The sequence below is a fragment of the Eurosta solidaginis genome, chromosome 1, assembly GCF_040869045.1.
Source record: "Eurosta solidaginis isolate ZX-2024a chromosome 1, ASM4086904v1, whole genome shotgun sequence".
Taxonomy (NCBI): domain Eukaryota; kingdom Metazoa; phylum Arthropoda; class Insecta; order Diptera; family Tephritidae; genus Eurosta; species Eurosta solidaginis.
This window is the reverse complement of record NC_090319.1, coordinates 344,373,780-344,393,159: the sequence shown is the minus strand read 5'-3', so window position 1 is coordinate 344,393,159 and position 19,380 is coordinate 344,373,780. Positions and strand designations below refer to the sequence as shown.

The following is a 19,380-nucleotide window of genomic DNA, read 5'->3' as shown; positions in this document are numbered from 1 at the left end:
TGGTTATATGAAAAGCGTAGATTAAAATTGAAAGAGTTGAGTTGTTGAAATAAATATCTTATAAAACCTATGAAAAGCATCGAACCCTGACAGTTGACCCTTAAAATTAAACCTCGAATTATGTTAAAGAGATGAGCAGGATAAAAATTTAAAACAATTGGTTATATGAAAAGCGTAGATTAAAATTGAAAGAGTTGAGTTGTTGAAATAAATATCTTATAAAACCTATGAAAAGCATCGAACCCTGACAGTTGACCCTTAAAATTAAACCTCGAATTATGTTAAAGAGATGAGCACGATAAAAATTTAAAACAATTGGTTATATGAAAAGCGTAGATTAAAATTGAAAGAGTTGAGTTGTTGAAATAAATATCTTATAAAACCTATGAAAAGCATCGAACCCTGGCAGTTGACCCTAAAAATTAAAACTCGAATTATGTTAAAGAGATGAGCACGATAAAAATTTAAAACAATTGGTTATATGAAAAGCGTAGATTAAAATTGAAAGAGTTGAGTTGTTGAAATAAATATCTTATAAAACCTATGAAAAGCATCGAACCCTGACAGTTGACCCTTAAAATTAAACCTCGAATTATGTTAAAGAGATGAGCAGGATAAAAATTTAAAACAATTGGTTATATGAAAAGCGTAGATTAAAATTGAAAGAGTTGAGTTGTTGAAATAAATATCTTATAAAACCTATGAAAAGCATCGAACCCTGACAGTTGACCCTTAAAATTAAACCTCGAATTATGTTAAAGAGATGAGCAGGATAAAAATTTAAAACAATTGGTTATATGAAAAGCGTAGATTAAAATTGAAAGAGTTGAGTTGTTGAAATAAATATCTTATAAAACCTATGAAAAGCATCGAACCCTGACAGTTGACCCTTAAAATTAAACCTCGAATTATGTTAAAGAGATGAGCACGATAAAAATTTAAAACGATTGGTTATATGAAAAGCGTAGATTAAAATTGAAAGAGTTGAGTTGTTGAAATAAATATCTTATAAAACCTATGAAAAGCATCGTACCCTGACAGTTGACCCTAAAAATTAAACCTCGAATTATGTTAAAGAGATGAGCACGATAAAAATTTAAAACAATTGGTTATATGAAAAGCGTAGATTAAAATTGAAAGAGTTGAGTTGTTGAAATAAATATCTTATAAAACCTATGAAAAGCATCGAACCCTGACAGTTGACCCTAAAAATTAAACCTCGAATTATGTTAAAGAGATGAGCACGATAAAAATTTAAAACAATTGGTTATATGAAAAGCATAGATTAAAATTGAAAGAGTTGAGTTGTTGAAATAAATATCTTATAAAACCTATGAAAAGCATCGGACCCTGACAGTTGACCCTAAAAATTAAACCTCGAATTATGTTAAAGAGATGAGCACGATAAAAATTGAAAACAATTGGTTATATGAAAAGCATAGATTAAAATTGAAAGAGTTGAGTTGTTGAAATAAATATCTTATAAAACCTATGAAAAGCATCGAACCCTGACAGTTGACCCTTAAAATTAAACCTCGAATTATGTTAAAGAGATGAGCACGATAAAAATTTAAAACAATTGGTTATATGAAAAGCGTAGATTAAAATTGAAAGAGTTGAGTTGTTGAAATAAATATCTTATAAAACCTATGAAAAGGATCGAACCCTGACAGTTGACCCTAAAAATTAAACCTCGATTTATGTTAAAGAGATGAGCACGACAAAAATTTAAAACAATTGGTTATATGAAAAGCGTAGATTAAAATTGAAAGAGTTGAGTTGTTGAAATAAATATCTTATAAAACCTATGAAAAGGATCGAACCCTGACAGTTGACCCTAAAAATTAAAATCATGTTAAAGAGATGAGCAGGATAAAAATTGAAAACTATTGGTAATATGAAAAGCGTAGATTAAAATTGAAAGAGTTGAGTTGTTGAAATAAATATCTTATAAAACCTATGAAAAGCATCGAACCCTGACAGTTGACCCTAAAAATTAAACCTCGAATCATGTTAAAGAGATGAGCAGGATAAAAATTGAAAACAATTGGTTATATGAAAAGCGTAGATTAAAATTGAAAGAGTTGAGTTGTTGAAATAAATATCTTATAAAACCTATGAAAAGCATCGAACCCTGACAGTTGACCCTAAAAATTAAACCTCGAATCATGTTAAAGAGATGAGCAGGATAAAAATTGAAAACAATTGGTTATATGAAAAGCGTAGATTAAAATTGAAAGAGTTGAGTTGTTGAAATAAATATCTTATAAAACCTATGAAAAGCATCGAACCCTGACAGTTGACCCTAAAAATTAAACCTCGAATCATGTTAAAGAGATGAGCAGGATAAAAATTGAAAACTAGTGGTAATATGAAAAGCGTAGATTAAAATTGAAAGAGTTGAGTTGTTGAAATAAATATCTTATAAAACCTATGAAAAGCATCGAACCCTGACAGTTGACCCTAAAAATTAAACCTCGAATCATGTTAAAGAGATGAGCAGGATAAAAGTTGAAAACTATTGGTAATATGAAAAGCGTAGATTAAAATTGAAAGAGTTGAGTTATTGAAATAAATATCTTATAAAACCTATGAAAAGCATCGAACCCTGACAGTTGACCCTAAAAATTAAACCCCGAATCATGTTAAAGAGATGAGCAGGATAAAAATTGAAAACTAGTGGTAATATGAAAAGCGTAGATTAAAATTGAAAGAGTTGAGTTGTTGAAATAAATATCTTATAAAACCTATGAAAAGCATCGAACCCTGACAGTTGACCCTAAAAATTAAACCTCGAATCATGTTAAAGAGATGAGCAGGATAAAAGTTGAAAACTATTGAAAGAGTTGAGTTATTGAAATAAATATCTTATAAAACCTATGAAAAGCATCGAACCCTGACAGTTGACCCTAAAAATTAAAACTCGAATTATGTTAAAGAGATGAGCACGATAAAAATTTAAAACAATTGGTTATATGAAAAGCGTATATTAAAATTGAAAGAGTTGATTTGTTGAAATAAATATCTTATAAAACCTATGAAAAGCATCGAACTCTGACAGTTGACCCTAAAAATTAAACCTCGAATCATGTTAAAGAGATGAGCAGGATAAAAATTGAAAACTATTGGTTATATGAAAAGCGTAGATTAAAATTGAAAGAGTTGAGTTATTGAAATAAATATCTTATAAAACCTATGAAAAGCATCGAACCCTGACAGTTGACCCTAAAAATTAAGCCTCGAATCATGTTAAATAGATGAGCAGGATAAAAGTTGAAAACTATTGGTTATATGAAAAGCGTAGATTAAAATTGAAAGAGTTGAGTTATTGAAATAAATATCTTATAAAACTTATGAAAAGCATCGAACCCTGACAGTTGACCCTAAAAATTAAAACTCGAATTATGTTAAAGAGATGAGCACGATAAAAATTTAAAACAATTGGTTATATGAAAAGCGTAGATTAAAATTGAAAGAGTTGAGTTGTTGAAATAAATATCTTATAAAACCTATGAAAAGCATCGAACCCTGACAGTTGACCCTAAAAATTAAACCTCGAATCATGTTAAATAGATGAGCAGGATAAAAGTTGAAAACTATTGGTTATATGAAAAGCGTAGATTAAAATTGAAAGAGTTGAGTTATTGAAATAAATATCTTATAAAACCTATGAAAAGCATCGAACCCTGACAGTTGACCCTAAAAATTAAGCCTCGAATCATGTTAAATAGATGAGCAGGATAAAAGTTGAAAACTATTGGTTATATGAAAAGCGTAGATTAAAATTGAAAGAGTTGAGTTATTGAAATAAATATCTTATAAAACTTATGAAAAGCATCGAACCCTGACAGTTGACCCTAAAAATTAAAACTCGAATTATGTTAAAGAGATGAGCAGGATAAAAATTTAAAACAATTGGTTATATGAAAAGCGTAGATTAAAATTGAAAGAGTTGAGTTGTTGAAATAAATATCTTATAAAACCTATGAAAAGCATCGAACCCTGACAGTTGACCCTAAAAATTAAACCTCGAATCATGTTAAATAGATGAGCAGGATAAAAGTTGAAAACTATTGGTTATATGAAAAGCGTAGATTAAAATTGAAAGAGTTGAGTTATTGAAATAAATATCTTATAAAACTTATGAAAAGCATCGAACCCTGACAGTTGACCCTAAAAATTAAAACTCGAATTATGTTAAAGAGATGAGCACGATAAAAATTTAAAACAATTGGTTATATGAAAAGCGTAGATTAAAATTGAAAGAGTTGAGTTGTTGAAATAAATATCTTATAAAACCTATGAAAAGCATCGAACCCTGACAGTTGACCCTAAAAATTAAAACTCGAATTATGTTAAAGAGATGAGCACGATAAAAATTTAAAACAATTGGTTATATGAAAAGCGTAGATTAAAATTGAAAGAGTTGAGTTGTTGAAATAAATATCTTATAAAACCTATGAAAAGCATCGAACCCTGACAGTTGACCCTAAAAATTAAACCTCGAATCATGTTAAATAGATGAGCAGGATAAAAGTTGAAAACTATTGGTTATATGAAAAGCGTAGATTAAAATTGAAAGAGTTGAGTTATTGAAATAAATATCTTATAAAACCTATGAAAAGCATCGAACCCTGACAGTTGACCCTAAAAATTAAACCTCGAATCATGTTAAAGAGATGAGCAGGATAAAAATTGAAAACTATTGGTTATATGAAAAGCGTAGATTAAAATTGAAAGAGTTGAGTTATTGAAATAAATATCTTATAAAACCTATGAAAAGCATCGAACCCTGACAGTTGACCCTAAAAATTAAGCCTCGAATCATGTTAAATAGATGAGCAGGATAAAAGTTGAAAACTATTGGTTATATGAAAAGCGTAGATTAAAATTGAAAGAGTTGAGTTATTGAAATAAATATCTTATAAAACTTATGAAAAGCATCGAACCCTGACAGTTGACCCTAAAAATTAAAACTCGAATTATGTTAAAGAGATGAGCAGGATAAAAATTTAAAACAATTGGTTATATGAAAAGCGTAGATTAAAATTGAAAGAGTTGAGTTGTTGAAATAAATATCTTATAAAACCTATGAAAAGCATCGAACCCTGACAGTTGACCCTAAAAATTAAACCTCGAATCATGTTAAATAGATGAGCAGGATAAAAGTTGAAAACTATTGGTTATATGAAAAGCGTAGATTAAAATTGAAAGAGTTGAGTTATTGAAATAAATATCTTATAAAACTTATGAAAAGCATCGAACCCTGACAGTTGACCCTAAAAATTAAAACTCGAATTATGTTAAAGAGATGAGCACGATAAAAATTTAAAACAATTGGTTATATGAAAAGCGTAGATTAAAATTGAAAGAGTTGAGTTGTTGAAATAAATATCTTATAAAACCTATGAAAAGCATCGAACCCTGACAGTTGACCCTAAAAATTAAACCTCGAATCATGTTAAAGAGATGAGCAGGATAAAAATTGAAAACTAGTGGTAATATGAAAAGCGTAGATTAAAATTGAAAGAGTTGAGTTGTTGAAATAAATATCTTATAAAACCTATGAAAAGCATCGAACCCTGACAGTTGACCCTAAAAATTAAACCTAGAATCATGTTAAAGAGATGAGCAGGATAAAAGTTGAAAACTATTGGTAATATGAAAAGCGTAGATTAAAATTGAAAGAGTTGAGTTATTGAAATAAATATCTTATAAAACCTATGAAAAGCATTGAACCCTGACAGTTGACCCTAAAAATTAAACCTCGAATTATGTTAAAGAGATGAGCACGATACAAATTTAAAACAATTGGTTATATGAAAAGCGTAGATTAAAATTGAAAGAGTTGAGTTGTTGAAATAAATATCTTATAAAACCTATGAAAAGCATCGAACCCTGACAGTTGACCCTAAAAATTAAACCTCGAATTATGTTAAAGAGATGAGCACGATAAAAATTTAAAACAATTGGTTATATGAAAAGCGTAGATTAAAATTGAAAGAGTTGAGTTGTTGAAATAAATATCTTATAAAACCTATGAAAAGCATCGAACCCTGACAGTTGACCCTAAAAATTAAAATCATGTTAAAGAGATGAGCAGGATAAAAATTGAAAACTATTGGTAATATGAAAAGCGTAGATTAAAATTGAAAGAGTTGAGTTGTTGAAATAAATATCTTATAAAACCTATGAAAAGCATCGAACACTGACAGTTGACCCTAAAAATTAAACCTCGAATCATGTTAAAGAGATGAGCAGGATAAAAATTGAAAACAATTGGTTATATGAAAAGCGTAGATTAAAATTGAAAGAGTTGAGTTGTTGAAATAAATATCTTATAAAACCTATGAAAAGCATCGAACCCTGACAGTTGACCCTAAAAATTAAACCTCGAATCATGTTAAAGAGATGAGCAGGATAAAAATTGAAAACTAGTGGTAATATGAAAAGCGTAGATTAAAATTGAAAGAGTTGAGTTGTTGAAATAAATATCTTATAAAACCTATGAAAAGCATCGAACCCTGACAGTTGACCCTAAAAATTAAACCTCGAATCATGTTAAAGAGATGAGCAGGATAAAAGTTGAAAACTATTGGTAATATGAAAAGCGTAGATTAAAATTGAAAGAGTTGAGTTATTGAAATAAATATCTTATAAAACCTATGAAAAGCATTGAACCCTGACAGTTGACCCTAAAAATTAAACCTCGAATTATGTTAAAGAGATGAGCAGGATAAAAATTTAAAACAATTGATTATATGAACAGCGTAGATTAAAATTGAAAGAGTTGAGTTTTTGAAATAAATATCTTATAAAACCTATGAAAAGCATCGTACCCTGACAGTTGACCCTAACAATTAAACCTCGAATCATGTTAAAGAGATGAGCAGGATAAAAATTTAAAACAATTGGTTATATGAAAAGCGTAGATTAAAATTGAAAGAGTTGAGTTGTTGAAATAAATATCTTATAAAACCTATGAAAAGCATCGAACCCTGACAGTTGACCCTAAAAATTAAACCTCGAATTATGTTAAAGAGATGAGCACGATAAAAATTTAAAACAATTGGTTATATGAAAAGCGTAGATTAAAATTGAAAGAGTTGAGTTGTTGAAATAAATATCTTATAAAACCTATGAAAAGCATCGAACCCTGACAGTTGACCCTAAAAATTAAAATCATGTTAAAGAGATGAGCAGGATAAAAATTGAAAACTATTGGTAATATGAAAAGCGTAGATTAAAATTGAAAGAGTTGAGTTGTTGAAATAAATATCTTATAAAACCTATGAAAAGCATCGAACCCTGACAGTTGACCCTAAAAATTAAACCTCGAATCATGTTAAAGAGATGAGCAGGATAAAAATTGAAAACAATTGGTTATATGAAAAGCGTAGATTAAAATTGAAAGAGTTGAGTTGTTGAAATAAATATCTTATAAAACCTATGAAAAGCATCGAACCCTGACAGTTGACCCTAAAAATTAAACCTCGAATCATGTTAAAGAGATGAGCAGGATAAAAATTGAAAACTAGTGGTAATATGAAAAGCGTAGATTAAAATTGAAAGAGTTGAGTTGTTGAAATAAATATCTTATAAAACCTATGAAAAGCATCGAACCCTGACAGTTGACCCTAAAAATTAAACCTCGAATCATGTTAAAGAGATGAACAGGATAAAAGTTTAAAACTATTGGTAATATGAAAAGCGTAGATTAAAATTGAAAGAGTTGAGTTATTGAAATAAATATCTTATAAAACCTATGAAAAGCATTGAACCCTGACAGTTGACCCTAAAAATTAATCCTCGAATTATGTTAAAGAGATGAGCAGGATAAAAATTTAAAACAATTGGTTATATGAACAGCGTAGATTAAAATTGAAAGAGTTGAGTTTTTGAAATAAATATCTTATAAAACCTATGAAAAGCATCGTACCCTGACAGTTGACCCTAACAATTAAACCTCGAATCATGTTAAAGAGATGAGCAGGATAAAAATTTAAAACAATTGGTTATATGAAAAGCGTAGATTAAAATTGAAAGAGTTGAGTTGTTGAAATAAATATCTTATAAAACCTATGAAAAGCATCGAACCCTGACAGTTGACCCTAAAAATTAAACCTCGAATTATGTTAAAGAGATGAGCAGGATAAAAATTTAAAACAATTGGTTATATGAAAAGCGTAGTTTAAAATTGAAAGAGTTGAGTTGTTGAAATAAATATCTTATAAAACCTATGAAAAGCATCGAACCCTGACATTTGACCCTAAAAATTAAAACTCGAATTATGTTAAAGAGATGAGCACGATACAAATTTAAAACAATTGGTTATATGAAAAGCGTAGATTAAAATTGAAAGAGTTGAGTTGTTGAAATAAATATCTTATAAAACCTATGAAAAGCATCGAACCCTGAAAGTTGACCCTAAAAATTAAACCTCGAATTATGTTAAAGAGATGAGCAGGATAAAAATTTAAAACAATTGGTTATATGAAAAGCGTAGATTAAAATTGAAAGAGTTGAGTTGTTGAAATAAATATCTTATAAAACCTATGAAAAGCATCGTACCCTGACAGTTGACCCTAAAAATTAAACCTCGAATTATGTTAAAGAGATGAGCACGATAAAAATTTAAAACAATTGGTTATATGAAAAGCGTAGATTAAAATTGAAAGAGTTGAGTTGTTGAAATAAATATCTTATAAAACCTATGAAAAGCATCGAACCCTGACAGTTGCCCTAAAAATTAAACCTCGAATCATGTTAAAGAGATGAGCAGGATAAAAATTTAAAACAATTGGTTATATGAACAGCGTAGATTAAAATTGAAAGAGTTGAGTTTTTGAAATAAATATCTTATAAAACCTATGAAAAGCATCGAACCCTGACAGTTGATCCTAAAAATTAAACCTCGAATTATGTTAAAGAGATGAGCACGATAAAAATTTAAAACAATTGGTTATATGAAAATCATAGATTAAAATTGAAAGAGTTGAGTTGTTGAAATAAATATCTTATAAAACCTATGAAAAGCATCGAACCCTGACAGTTGACCCTAAAAATTAAACCTCGAATCATGTTAAAGAGATGAGCAGGATAAAAGTTGAAAACTATTGGTAATATGAAAAGCGTAGATTAAAATTGAAAGAGTTGAGTTATTGAAATAAATATCTTATAAAACCTATGAAAAGCATTGAACCCTGACAGTTGACCCTAAAAATTAAACCTCGAATTATGTTAAAGAGATAAGCAGGATAAAAATTTAAAACAATTGGTTATATGAACAGCGTAGATTAAAATTGAAAGAGTTGAGTTTTTGAAATAAATATCTTATAAAACCTATGAAAAGCATCGAACCCTGACAGTTGACCCTAAAAATTAAACCTCGAATTATGTTAAAGAGATGAGCACGATAAAAATTTAAAACAATTGGTTATATGAAAAGCGTAGATTAAAATTGAAAGAGTTGACTTGTTGAAATAAATATCTTATAAAACCTATGAAAAGCATCGAACCCTGACAGTTGACCCTAAAAATTAAACCTCGAATCATGTTAAAGAGATGAGCAGGATAAAAATTGAAAACTAGTGGTAATATGAAAAGCGTAGATTAAAATTGAAAAAGTTGAGTTGTTGAAATAAATATCTTATAAAACCTATGAAAAGCATCGAACCCTGACAGTTGACCCTAAAAATTAAACCTCGAATCATGTTAAAGAGATGAGCAGGATAAAAGTTGAAAACTATTGGTAATATGAAAAGCGTAGATTAAAATTGAAAGAGTTGAGTTATTGAAATAAATATCTTATAAAACCTATGAAAAGCATTGAACCCTGACAGTTGACCCTAAAAATTAAACCTCGAATTATGCTAAAGAGATGAGCACGATAAAAATTTAAAACAATTGGTTATATGAAAAGCGTAGATTAAAATTAAAGAGTTGAGTTGTTGAAATAAATATCTTATAAAACCTATGAAAAGCATCGAACCCTGACAGTTGACCCTAAAAATTAAACCTCGAATTATGTTAAAGAGATGAGCACGATAAAAATTTAAAACAATTGGTTATATGAAAAGCGTAGATTAAAATTGAAAGAGTTGAGTTGTTGAAATAAATATCTTATAAAACCTATGAAAAGCATCGAACCCTGACAGTTGACCCTAAAAATTAAAATCATGTTAAAGAGATGAGCAGGATAAAAATTGAAAACTATTGGTAATATGAAAAGAGTAGATTAAAATTGAAAGAGTTGAGTTGTTGAAATAAATATCTTATAAAACCTATGAAAAGCATCGAACCCTGACAATTGACCCTAAAAATTAAACCTCGAATCATGTTAAAGAGATGAGCGAGCAGGATAAAAATTGAAAACAATTGGTTATATGAAAAGCGTAGATTAAAATTGAAAGAGTTGAGTTGTTGAAATAAATATCTTATAAAACCTATGAAAAGCATCGAACCCTGACAGTTGACCCTAAAAATTAAACCTCGAATCATGTTAAAGAGATGAGCAGGATAAAAATTGAAAACTAGTGGTAATATGAAAAGCGTAGATTAAAATTGAAAGAGTTGAGTTGTTGAAATAAATATCTTATAAAACCTATGAAAAGCATCGAACCCTGACAGTTGACCCTAAAAATTAAACCTCGAATCATGTTAAAGAGATGAGCAGGATAAAAGTTGAAAACTATTGGTAATATGAAAAGCGTAGATTAAAATTGAAAGAGTTGAGTTGTTGAAATAAATATCTTATAAAACCTATGAAAAGCATCGAACCCTGACAGTTGACCCTAAAAATTAAACCTCGAATCATGTTAAAGAGATGAGCAGGATAAAAGTTGAAAACTATTGGTAATATGAAAAGCGTAGATTAAAATTGAAAGAGTTGAGTTGTTGAAATAAATATCTTATAAAACCTATGAAAAGCATCGAACCCTGACAGTTGACCCTAAAAATTAAACCTCGAATCATGTTAAAGAGATGAGCAGGATAAAAATTGAAAACAATTGGTTATATGAAAAGCGTAGATTAAAATTGAAAGAGTTGAGTTGTTGAAATAAATATCTTATAAAACCTATGAAAAGCATCGAACCCTGACAGTTGACCCTAAAAATTAAACCTCGAATCATGTTAAAGAGATGAGCAGGATAAAAATTGAAAACTAGTGGTAATATGAAAAGCGTAGATTAAAATTGAAAGAGTTGAGTTGTTGAAATAAATATCTTATAAAACCTATGAAAAGCATCGAACCCTGACAGTTGACCCTAAAAATTAAACCTCGAATCATGTTAAAGAGATGAGCAGGATAAAAATAGAAAACTAGTGGTAATATGAAAAGCGTAGATTAAAATTGAAAGAGTTGAGTTGTTGAAATAAATATCTTATAAAACCTATGAAAAGCATCGAACCCTGACAGTTGACCCTAAAAATTAAACCTCGAATCATGTTAAAGAGATGAGCAGGATAAAAGTTGAAAACTATTGGTAATATGAAAAGCGTAGATTAAAATTGAAAGAGTTGAGTTGTTGAAATAAATATCTTATAAAACCTATGAAAAGCATCGAACCCTGACAGTTGACCCTAAAAATTAAACCTCGAATCATGTTAAAGAGATGAGCAGGATAAAAATTGAAAACTATTGGTAATATGAAAAGAGTAGATTAAAATTGAAAGAGTTGAGTTGTTGAAATAAATATCTTATAAAACCTATGAAAAGCATCGAACCCTGACAGTTGACCCTAAAAATTAAACCTCGAATCATGTTAAAGAGATGAGCAGGAAAAAAATTGAAAACAATTGGTTATATGAAAAGCGTAGATTAAAATTGAAAGAGTTGAGTTGTTGAAATAAATATCTTATAAAACCTATGAAAAGCATCGAACCCTGACAGTTGACCCTAAAAATTAAACCTCGAATCATGTTAAAGAGATGAGCAGGATAAAAATTGAAAACTATTGGTAATATGAAAAGAGTAGATTAAAATTGAAAGAGTTGAGTTGTTGAAATAAATATCTTATAAAACCTATGAAAAGCATCGAACCCTGACAGTTGACCCTAAAAATTAAACCTCGAATCATGTTAAAGAGATGAGCAGGATAAAAATTGAAAACTAGTGGTAATATGAAAAGCGTAGATTAAAATTGAAAGAGTTGAGTTGTTGAAATAAATATCTTATAAAACCTATGAAAAGCATCGAACCCTGACAGTTGACCCTAAAAATTAAACCTCGAATCATGTTAAAGAGATGAGCAGGATAAAAGTTGAAAACTATTGGTAATATGAAAAGCGTACATTAAAATTGAAAGAGTTGAGTTGTTGAAATAAATATCTTATAAAACCTATGAAAAGCATCGAACCCTGACAGTTGACCCTAAAAATTAAACCTCGAATCATGTTAAAGAGATGAGCAGGATAAAAGTTGAAAACTATTGGTAATATGAAAAGCGTAGATTAAAATTGAAAGAGTTGAGTTGTTGAAATAAATATCTTATAAAACCTATGAAAAGCATCGAACCCTGACAGTTGACCCTAAAAATTAAACCTCGAATCATGTTAAAGAGATGAGCAGGATAAAAATTGAAAACTAGTGGTAATATGAAAAGCGTAGATTAAAATTGAAAGAGTTGAGTTGTTGAAATAAATATCTTATAAAACCTATGAAAAGCATCGAACCCTGACAGTTGACCCTAAAAATTAAACCTCGAATCATGTTAAAGAGATGAGCAGGATAAAAATTGAAAACAATTGGTTATATGAAAAGCGTAGATTAAAATTGAAAGAGTTGAGTTGTTGAAATAAATATCTTATAAAACCTATGAAAAGCATCGAACCCTGACAGTTGACCCTAAAAATTAAACCTCGAATCATGTTAAAGAGATGAGCAGGATAAAAATTGAAAACTAGTGGTAATATGAAAAGCGTAGATTAAAATTGAAAGAGTTGAGTTGTTGAAATAAATATCTTATAAAACCTATGAAAAGCATCGAACCCTGACAGTTGACCCTAAAAATTAAACCTCGAATCATGTTAAAGAGATGAGCAGGATAAAAATTGAAAACTAGTGGTAATATGAAAAGCGTAGATTAAAATTGAAAGAGTTGAGTTGTTGAAATAAATATCTTATAAAACCTATGAAAAGCATCGAACCCTGACAGTTGACCCTAAAAATTAAACCTCGAATCATGTTAAAGAGATGAGCAGGATAAAAGTTGAAAACTATTGGTAATATGAAAAGCGTAGATTAAAATTGAAAGAGTTGAGTTATTGAAATAAATATCTTATAAAACCTATGAAAAGCATTGAACCCTGACAGTTGACCCTAAAAATTAAACCTCGAATTATGCTAAAGAGATGAGCACGATAAAAATTTAAAACAATTGGTTATATGAAAAGCGTAGATTAAAATTAAAGAGTTGAGTTGTTGAAATAAATATCTTATAAAACCTATGAAAAGCATCGAACCCTGACAGTTGACCCTAAAAATTAAACCTCGAATTATGTTAAAGAGATGAGCACGATAAAAATTTAAAACAATTGGTTATATGAAAAGCGTAGATTAAAATTGAAAGAGTTGAGTTGTTGAAATAAATATCTTATAAAACCTATGAAAAGCATCGAACCCTGACAGTTGACCCTAAAAATTAAAATCATGTTAAAGAGATGAGCAGGATAAAAATTTAAAACAATTGGTTATATGAACAGCGTAGATTAAAATTGAAAGAGTTGAGTTGTTGAAATAAATATCTTATAAAACCTATGAAAAGCATCGAACCCTGACAGTTGACCCTAAAAATTAAACCTCGAATTATGTTAAAGAGATGAGCAGGATAAAAATTTAAAACAATTGGTTATATGAAAAGCGTAGTTGAAAATTGAAAGAGTTGAGTTGTTGAAATAAATATCTTATAAAACCTATGAAAAGCATCGAACCCTGACAGTTGACCCTAAAAATTAAACCTCGAATTATGTTAAAGAGATGAGCACGATAAAAATTTAAAACAATTGGTTATATGAACAGCGTAGATTAAAATTGAAAGAGTTGAGTTGTTGAAGTAAATATCTTATAAAACCTATGAAAAGCATTGAACCCTGACAGTTGACCCTAAAAATTAAACCTCGAATTATGTTAAAGAGATGAGCAGGATAAAAATTTAAAACAATTGGTTATATGAACAGCGTAGATTAAAATTGAAAGAGTTGAGTTTTTGAAATAAATATCTTATAAAACCTATGAAAAGCATCGTACCCTGACAGTTGACCCTAACAATTAAACCTCGAATCATGTTAAAGAGATGAGCAGGATAAAAATTTAAAACAATTGGTTATATGAAAAGCGTAGATTAAAATTGAAAGAGTTGAGTTGTTGAAATAAATATCTTATAAAACCTATGAAAAGCATCGAACCCTGACAGTTGACCCTAAAAATTAAACCTCGAATTATGTTAAAGAGATGAGCAGGATACAAATTTAAAACAATTGGTTATATGAACAGCGTAGATTAAAATTGAAAGAGTTGAGTTTTTGAAATAAATATCTTATAAAACCTATGAAAAGCATCGTACCCTGACAGTTGACCCTAACAATTAAACCTCGAATCATGTTAAAGAGATGAGCAGGATAAATATTTAAAACAATTGGTTATATGAAAAGCGTAGTTTAAAATTGAAAGAGTTGAGTTGTTGAAATAAATATCTTATAAAACCTATGAAAAGCATCGAACCCTGACAGTTGACCCTAAAAATTAAACCTCGAATTATGTTAAAGAGATGAGCACGATAAAAATTTGAAACAATTGGTTATATGAAAAGCGTAGATTAAAATTGAAAGAGTTGAGTTGTTGAAATAAATATCTTATAAAACCTATGAAAAGCATCGAACGCTGAAAGTTGACCCTAAAAATTAAACCTCGAATTATGTTAAAGAGATGAGCACGATAAAAATTGAAAACAATTGGTTATATGAAAAGCGTATATTAAAATTGAAAGAGTTGAGTTGTTGAAATAAATATCTTATAAAACCTATGAAAAGCATCGAACCCTGACAGTTGACCCTAAAAATTAAACCTCGAATTATGTTAAAGAGATGAGCACGATAAAAATTTGAAACAATTGGTTATATGAAAAGCGTAGATTAAAATTGAAAGAGTTGAGTTGTTGAAATAAATATCTTATAAAACCTATGAAAAGCATCGAACGCTGAAAGTTGGCCCTAAAAATTAAACCTCGAATCATGTTAAAGAGATGAGCAGGATAAAAATTGAAAACTATTGGTAATATGAAAAGCGTAGATTAAAATTGAAAGAGTTGAGTTGTTGAAATAAATATCTTATAAAACCTATGAAAAGCATCGAACCCTGACAGTTGACCCTAAAAATTAAACCTCAATTATGTTAAAGAGATGAGCAGGATAAAAATTTATAACAATTGGTAATATGAAAAGCGTAGATTGAAATTGAAAGAGTTGAGTTGGTGAAATAAATATCTTATAAAACCTATGAAAAGCATCGAACCCTGACAGTTGACCCTAAAAATTAAACCTCGAATTATGTTAAAGAGATGAGCACGATAAAAATTGAAAACAATTGGTTTATGAGAATTGAAGGAGTTGAGTTGTTGAAATAAATATCTTATAAAACCTATGAAAAGCATCGAACCCTGACAGTTGACCCTAAAAATTAAACCTCGAATCATATTAAAGAGATGAGCAGGATAAATATTTAAAACTATTGGTAATATGAAAAGCGTAGATTAAAATTGAAAGAGTTGAGTTGTTGAAATAAATATCTTATAAAACCTATGAAAAGCACCGAACCCTGACAGTTGACCCTAAAAATTAAACCTCGAATTATGTTAAAATAAAAATTTAAAACAATTGGTTATATGAAAAGCGTAGATTAAAATTGAAAGAGATGAGTTGTTGAAATAAATATCTTATAAAACCTATGAAAAGCATCGAACCCTGACAGTTGACCCTAAAAATTAAACCTCGAATCATGTTAAAGAGATGAGCAGGATAAAAATTGAAAACTATTGGTAATATGAAAAGCGTAGATTAAAATTGAAAGAGTTGAGTTATTGAAATAAATATCTTATAAAACCTATGAAAAGCATTGAACCCTGACAGTTGACCCTAAAAATTAAACCTCGAGTTATGTTAAAGAGATGAGCAGGATAAAAATTTAAAACAATTCGTTATATGAACAGCGTAGATTAAAATTGAAAGAGTTGAGTTGTTGAAATAAATATCTTATAAAACCTATGAAAAGCATCGAACCCTGACAGTTGACCCTAAAAATTAAACCTCGAATTATGTTAAAATAAAAATTTAAAACAATTGGTTATATGAAAAGCGTAGATTAAAATTGAAAGAGTTGAGTTGTTGAAATAAATATCTTATAAAACCTATGAAAAGCATCGAACCCTGACAGTTGACCCTAAAAATTAAACCTCGAATCATGTTAAAGAGATGAGCAGGATAAAAATTGAAAACTATTGGTAATATGAAAAGCGTAGATTAAAATTGAAAGAGTTGAGTTGTTGAAATAAATATCTTATAAAACCTATGAAAAGCATCGAACCCTGACAGTTGACCCTAAAAATTAAACCTCGAATCATGTTAAAGAGATCAGCAGGATAAAAATTGAAAACAATTGGTTATATGAAAAGCGTAGATTAAAATTGAAAGAGTTGAGTTGTTGAAATAAATATCTTATAAAACCTATGAAAAGCATCGAACCCTGACAGTTGACCCTCAAAATTAAACCTCGAATTATGTTAAAGAGATGAGCACGATAAAAATTGAAAACAATTGGTTATATGAAAATTGAAAGAGTTGAGTTGTTGAAATAATTATCTTATAAAACCTATGAAAAGCATCGAACCCTGACAGTTGACCCTAAAAATTAAACCTCGAATTATGTTAAAGAGATGAGCACGATAAAAATTTAAAACAATTGGTTATATGAAAAGCATAGATTAAAATTGAAAGAGTTGAGTTGTTGAAATAAATATCTTATAAAACCTATGAAAAGCATCGAACCCTGACAGTTGACCCTAAAAATTAAACCTCGAATCATATTAAAGAGATGAGCAGGATAAAAATTGAAAACTATTGGTAATATGAAAAGCGTAGATTAAAATTGAAAGAGTTGAGTTGTTGAAATAAATATCTTATAAAACCTATGAAAAGCATCGAACCCTGACAGTTGACCCTAAAAATTAAACCTCGAATCATATGAAAAAGATGAGCAGGATAAAAATTGAAAACTATTGGTAATATGAAAAGCGTAGATTAAAATTGAAAGAGTTGAGTTGTTGAAATAAATATCTTATAAAACCTATGAAAAGCATCGAACCCTGACAGTTGACCCTAAAAATTAAACCTCGAATCATATTAAAGAGATGAGCAGGATAAAAATTTAAAACTATTGGTAATATGAAAAGCGTAGATTAAAATTGAAAGAGTTGAGTTGTTGAAATAAATATCTTATAAAACCTATGAAAAGCATCGAACCCTGACAGTTGACCCTAAAAATTAAACCTCGAATCATGTTAAAGAGATGAGCAGGATAAAAATTGAAAACTATTGGTAATATGAAAAGCGTAGATTAAAATTGAAAGAGTTGAGTTTTTGAAATAAATATCTTATAAAACCTATGAAAAGCATCGAACCCTGACAGTTGACCCTAAAAATTAAACCTCGAATCATGTTAAAGAGATGAGCAGGATAAAAATTGAAAACTATTGGTAATATGAAAAGCGTAGATTAAAATTGAAAGAGTTGAGTTGTTGAAATAAATATCTTATAAAACCTTTGAAGCATCGAACCCTGACAGTTGACCCTAAAAATTAAACCTCGAATCATGTTAAAGAGATGAGCAGGATAAAAATTGAAAACAATTGGTTATATGAAAAGCGTAGATTAAAATTGAAAGAGTTGAGTTGTTGAAATAAATATCTTATAAAACCTATGAAAATAATCGAACCCTGACAGTTGACCCTAAAAATTAAACCTCGAATCATGTTAGAGAGTGAGCAGGATAAAAATTGAAAACAATTGGTTATATGAAAAGCGTAGTTTAAAATTGAAAGAGTTGAGTTGTTGAAATAAATATCTTATAAAACCTATAAAAAGCATCGAACCCTGACAGTTGACCCTAAAAATTAAACCTCGAATCATGTTAAAGAGATGAGCAGGATAAAAATTGAAAACAATTGGTTATATGAAAAGCGTAGATTAAAATTGAAAGAGTTGAGTTGTTGAAATAAATATCTTATAAAACCTATGAAAAGCATCGAACCCTGACAGTTGACCCTAAAAATTAAACCTCGAATCATGTTAAAGAGATGAGAGGGTAAAAATTGAAAACTATTGGTAATATGAAAAGCGTAGATTAAAATTGAAAGAGTTGAGTTGTTGAAATAAATATCTTATAAAACCTATGACAAGCATCGAACCCTGACAGTTGACCCTAAAAATTAAACCTCGGATCATGTTAAAGAGATGAGCAGGATAAAAATTGAAAACAATTGGTTATATGAAAAGCGTAGATTAGAATTGAAAGAGTTGAGTTATTGAAATAAATATCTTATAAAACCTATGAAAAGCATGGAACCCTGACAGTTGACCCTAAAAATTAAACCTCGAATCATGTTAAAGAGACGAGCAGGATAAAAATTGAAAACTATTGGTAATATGAAAAGCGTAGATTAAAAATGAAAGAGTTGAGTTGTTGAAATAAATATCTTATAAAACCTATGAAAAGCATCGAACCCTGACAGTTGACCCTAAAAATTAAACCTCGAATCATGTTAAAGAGATGAGCAGGATAAAAATTGAAAACAATTGGTTATATGAAAAGCGAAGATAAAAATTGAAAGAGTTAGAGTTGAGTTATTGAAATAAATATCTTATAAAACCTATGAAAAGCATGGAACCCTGACAGTTGACCCTAAAAATTAAACCTCGAATCATGTTAAAGAGACGAGCAGGATAAAAATTGAAAACTATTGGTAATATGAAAAGCGTAGATTAAAAATGAAAGAGTTGAGTTGTTGAAATAAATATCTTATAAAACCTATGAAAAGCATCGAGCCCTGACAGTTGACCCTAAAAATTAAACATCGATTTATGTTAAAGAGATGAGCAGGACAAAAATTGAACACTATTGGTAATATAAAAAGCGTAGATTAAAATTGAAAGAGTTGAGTTGTTGAAATAAATATCTTATAAAACCTATGAAAAGCATCGAACCCTGACAGTTGACCCTAAAAATTAAACCTCGAATCATGCTAAAGAGATGAGCAGAATAAAAATTGAAAACTATTGGTAATATGAAAAGCGTACATTAAAATTGAAAGAGTTGAGTTGTTGAAATAA

General features: G+C 29.1%; 1 long non-coding RNA gene across 3 annotated transcripts in view; it reads left to right on the top strand.

Moving 5' to 3' along the window:
• The window catches only part of LOC137237993 (uncharacterized), a 62,000-nt gene extending 43,183 nt beyond the window's left edge, over positions 1 to 18,817 (top strand). For 2 of the 3 annotated variants that reach the window (XR_010949083.1, XR_010949080.1), the window contains one exon: positions 18,731 to 18,817. This is a non-coding gene — a long non-coding RNA (uncharacterized lncRNA). Of the gene's footprint in view, positions 1 to 17,154 lie in introns of all 3 variants that reach the window. The other variant, XR_010949082.1, reaches the window with a different exon arrangement.
• Positions 18,818 to 19,380: the final 563 nt, after the last annotated feature.